Below are 5,317 nucleotides of genomic sequence, written 5' to 3'. Positions count from 1 at the left end.
TGATCCAGTCTAGGTCAAGTAAAGATCCAGCTATTGTTTTGGGTTTAATTTTTGAGATTAGGGATATATGAGTTAAGTTTCTGAATGATGACCTAGTCTGAACTCTTAGGTCTAGGTCACTAATTATTTGGTCAATTGTATGATTTGGGTGACTCTTATGGTTCTAGTAGGTTCATTCATTTGAGGTTGATCTTCTTCTTCTTGACTTAGATTTTCACTAGCCCCCTTGACTAGTGTTACTTTGAACAAAATCAATTGGCTGAATCTGGGGTTGTTCTAAGTTTTGGTTGGACTCTTCAAATTTTGCATTTGAGGTTTCTTCAATTCTTAGTGTAATTTTATTATATATTCCATAACCTCTATTGTTTAATGAGTATCCTATAAAGATCTCATTTTCTATTTTTGATATAAATTTTCCAAAGTGTTCTCTTGTATTTAGTATGTAGGCTGGACATCCAAATACTTTGAAGTATTTAATATTAGGTTGTTTGTTATAATATATTTCAAATAAAGTTTTATTATGAGTTTTATTTATTGTGGTTCAGTTTTGTACAAAGCAGGTTGTGCTAACAGCTTCTGCCCAAAAGTATTTTGGTAGGTTATACTCATTTAGCATTATCCTAGAGGCTTCAAGTAGGGTTCTATTCTTTCTTTCTACTATTTTATTTTGTTGAGGTGTTTTAGGACATAAATATTCGTGATGGTAACCATTTTCAAGGCAAAATTGGTTAAAGTTATGATTTTTAAATTCACCTCCATTGTCACTTCTAATTCTTTTAATTTTTAGGTCTTTTTCATTTTCAACTTATTTGTAAAAATTAGTAAAGATTTCAAATGTTTCATCTTTATTTTTTAAGAATTTTACCCAGGTGAATTCATCTATTATTACTAGGCAATATAGGCTTCCATTTATTGATTTTACCCTATGGGAATCAAATAGGTCTAAGTGCAATAGTTCTAGTATTGAATCTGTTTGAAGTTGATTAATTGATTTGTGAGTAGATTTTGTTTATTTTTCTTGTTGAAAAGCAGTACAGATTGTTGAGTCTAAGTTAGATAATTTTGGTAGGCCTCTAACTAATATATTTAATTTACTTAGATTTCTAAAGTTTGCGTGTGACATTCTTCTATGTCATAACCAGATTTCTTCTTTTTGTGTTAAGTAACACTTAAGTGAGGAAGAGGTTAGGTTAATTGCATAGATATTGTCCTTTCTAAACCCTTTTAGGCTTATAGTAGAGTTATCTAAGTGCTTAATTAAACATTTAGAGAAATAAACCTAACCTTATATCCAGAATCACACAATTGACTTATACTAAGAAGCTTGTATTTGAGTTTTTCAACAAGTAATACTTTCTTAACAATGAAATCAGTTTTGAGTTCAATATTACCTATCTCAATTACCTTGAGTTTGTCGTTGTTTCCAAAGACAATTATTCATAAGCTTTTGTAGGTTAATTGAATGAATTTAGTATGATCCCCAGTCATGTGTTTGGAGCAACTATTGTTCAATATCTACTTGGTTTCCTACAATAGGTAAGAGTTAACATTAGTTTTATTTTAAGTTAATTTTAAGTTAAATTTAAGTTAATTTTAATTTTAAGTTAATTTAAGTCAATGTAAGTTAATTTAAATTTTTAGTTAATTTAAATTTTAAGTTAAGTTTAATTTAAGTTGAATTTTAAGTTGATTTAGTTAAGTTAACTTTTAATTTTAATTTAAGTTTTAGATTAAGTTAAGTTTTAGTTAAGTTAATTTTTAATTTTAAGTTTAATTTATTTATTTTTAATTTAATTTTAAGTTTAAGTTTAATTTAAGTTTAATTTAATTTTTAATTTAATTTAATTTTAAGTTTAATTTAATTTTTAAGTTTAGGTTTAATTTAATTTTTAAGTTTTATTTAATTTTTTATTTTAAGTTTAATTTATTTTTTAATTTTAAGTTTTAAATTTAATTTTAATTTTAAGTTTTTAATTTAATTTTTAATTTTAAGTTTAATTTAATTTTTAATTTTAAGTTTTTTTAAAAAAAATTATTTTAAGTTTAATTTAATTTTAATTTCTTAGTCATTTCACCCGATTTATGTTTTCAATCAGTGAATCCTATAATTTTATGAGATGAGTTAAGTTCAATTTTAGGATTTAGTTTAATCTTGTGTTAGATTCAGGTTTAGCTTTGGATTCAATAAATAGACATTCTTTGAATAAACTTCTGGGTTATGGTGAGTCACCTATACATAATTAGAGTAACCATACTTTCGAGGTTTTTCCAAATAGTCTCATCCACTGAACTTAGTACAAAACATTGGTCTAACTAGTTAGGATTCGTAAGGGGTAGCTTCAGTTGGTTCCACTAAGTCAAATGCACCAGGTCGAAGCCATATCTTCTTAGTCATGCATAGACAGAGTTTCCCTAACTTACTATCATCCAAAAGTTCACCAGTACCGTAGGTCAAATTAAACTTTTGTCCCTTGTTACTCTAATCCTAATTATCCTGCCGAGTAAGTTATTTTTGGAGGTGTCAATTAGTTTGGAGCCTCCCCCTGAATTATTGATCTGGATTTCTTAAGTTTTTGTTTTAGGTTTATGTCGGTTACTTTTGTAATTATAATAGACTTGATGATAGTTTGAGTTTGAGTTGGTTCTGTAGTTCTTTCTATGATTTGTCTTTGGTTTAGTTGATTTAGTTTTATGTTTTGGACTTTGATTTGGTTATTTGATTTTACATAATATATTTTATTTTTGGGTATATAGTATTGGTTAATTCCTACTTGCGTGGTTAAGGGCACTTTTGGAACCCAATCTTTAGTTTGTGTTTTATTTTGAGTTACGAGTGATATGAATGATTTATTTATTGAACTGGACTTGTATCCAAGCCCAGATTTGTTGTATACAATTTTTTGATTGTTAAGGATTAAATCCAAGTTTTTAGATCTAGTTGTAAAATTTTCTAACACTCCTTTAAGTTTGTTAATTTCAATTTATAATGTTGAGTTTTCCTCCTCAAGTTTTACAACTTGATTTAGATTAGAATTTTCGATATGTTCCTTGAGGTGTTGATTTTCCTCAAGAAGTATTTTATTTTGATTTTCATTTTCAGTTAATTTTTTATTTAAGCATGCAATGATTTTGAAATTTTTTTGCTTAAATTAAGGTATACCTTATCGGAACCCTCTGAAACGAGTACGGACTCATGGCTCAATTCGAGTTCGGACCCGTCTTCCGATTCGCCTTTTGATTCTGATTCGCAGGCCATTAATGCTAGGTAACTTCGGTGCTTCTGTTCTTCAGTGTTCGATTCATCCGAAGATGATTCGTCCCACGTCGCCTTGAGTGCTTTCTTCTTGGTTTTGTCATTCTTCAGCTTGGGGCACTCGTTCTTGTAGTGCCCCTTCTTGTTGCATCCGAAGCAGGTCACGTTTTTTTCGTTAGGATCGGTAGTGGAGTTAATCTTTTGCAGATCATTTTTACTGAAGTTCTTCTTTCTCCTTATGAATATTTTTCTTACCAAGTTCACCAGGTATTCTTCGTCTTCTGGGTCTTGGTCAAACTCACCTTTAAGTTCAAGTTTGGTTCTTGACTTGTCTTTGGAGGAACCTGCAAAAAGGGAAATTCCTTTCTCGACCAGTTTTGAGTTAGTCTGTTCATGGAGTTCGAGTTCACAAAATAGTTCATCTAGCTTTAATTTGGAAAGATTCTTCAAAATCTTGTAAGCATCCATGATGGATGCCCACAATGCATTTTGAGGAAACACGTTAAGGGCATACCTTATCAGGTCGCGGTTCTCCATCTGGTGGCTGATCTTGTGAAACCCGTTGAGGATATTCTTTATCCTCGCTGGAGTTGACTAGCAGTTTCTCCTTCCTGCATTTTTATATTAAATAGTTTATTCATATAGAGGTCTCTTTTGGTTACCTTCGCGTTGCTGGTTTTCTTGTGCAATTCGATGAGCTTGTCTCACAGTTCCTTCGCATTTTCGTGTGGGTTGACGCGGTTCAGTTCTTCTTTCATTAACCTGCACTAGAGGGTGTTGAGAGCCTTGAAATCTATTTGGACTTTCTTCTTCATCTCCGGATTCCACTATTCCAGGTCCATCGGAATTTCGGTGTTATCGATCGGAGCCTTGTAGCCTCTGGTGATGCTGAACCACTGGTCAAAGTCGGTCTTCAAATAGATCTACATTCACTTCTTCCAATACGAGAAGTCATCACCGTTGAAGAGGGGAGGGCGGATAGTGTTGTATCCCTCGTTTTGGGCCATTGCTCTTGCACACAATAAAGAAAATTAGAGATGGTCACAAGACTTTTGGTCTTGGATTAGTAGTGTGGGATAAAAATAAAAATATTAAGACTGAATTGGTGGTTGCACCAAATCATAGTGGTATCTGCTCTAATACCACTTATTGGATCGAAAAGAACGCTAGAGGGGGGGTGAATAGTGATCATTGAAAAATCGTTATCGAGTCAAAGTACGCAACAAAAAATAATAACGAAAACAACGCTAACACACCAAATTTTATTTGGTTCGGAGCCGTCGTCGACTCCTACTCCAAGACTCACACGTGAGAGTGCTTTCGTTGGACAATCCACTAATAGTTCGCAAAAGAGTTACACAATAAGTACAAGAACTATAAAATAAAGTTACCAACAACAAGGAAAATTAAAATTGAGTCACGGATTGTTGGAGAAGCTTCACAGTGTCGCAGGAGCATCTTTGGAGTAGCGCGGAAGAAAGCAATTGCAGAGAGAAGTTGTATTTTGTGCTCCTGGTGGAAGGCTGCTTATATAGGCAATTCTGGGTGTCTTGATCTTTTCTGAGCGCCTGGACCTTGAGTCAGCCATCCAATCAATGCACTCCAAGCTGGTGACAAGATTGATTTTGGGCATTCCGAGCGCCCGGACCAACTTTTCCAGCAACCTTTATTTCCTGCAAAATGAAGTTAGTCTGAAACAATAAAACTTATATTACCCTGCAAAACAAGTGTTAGTACAATTATAGTCAAGAGTAGTAATTATATTTTGTCTCCTCGAGATCAGAATCTAGTTAAGATCTCAACTTAGATTTCCCAAATGAATCTATGTTGGATCGACTACTGTTCCCTTAAACAGGGAGCGCGTTCTCACCAAGTCACTCACCTCCAGTGACTTACCTTAACTTACCGCTTTGCTAGACATCCGGCCAGCCTGTCAACTTGTCTAGACTTCATGTCAACTATCCGGTCAACCCGTTGACCAAGTTGGACTTTGTACCAGATATCTGGTCAGCCTGTCGACCTATCTGGACTTTGTACCAGCTATCCAGTCAGCCCGCCGACCTA

The sequence above is a fragment of the Zingiber officinale genome, chromosome 11A (assembly GCF_018446385.1).
Source record: "Zingiber officinale cultivar Zhangliang chromosome 11A, Zo_v1.1, whole genome shotgun sequence".
NCBI classification, from domain to species: Eukaryota; Viridiplantae; Streptophyta; class Magnoliopsida; order Zingiberales; family Zingiberaceae; genus Zingiber; species Zingiber officinale.
Note: the sequence above shows the minus strand (reverse complement) of the source record.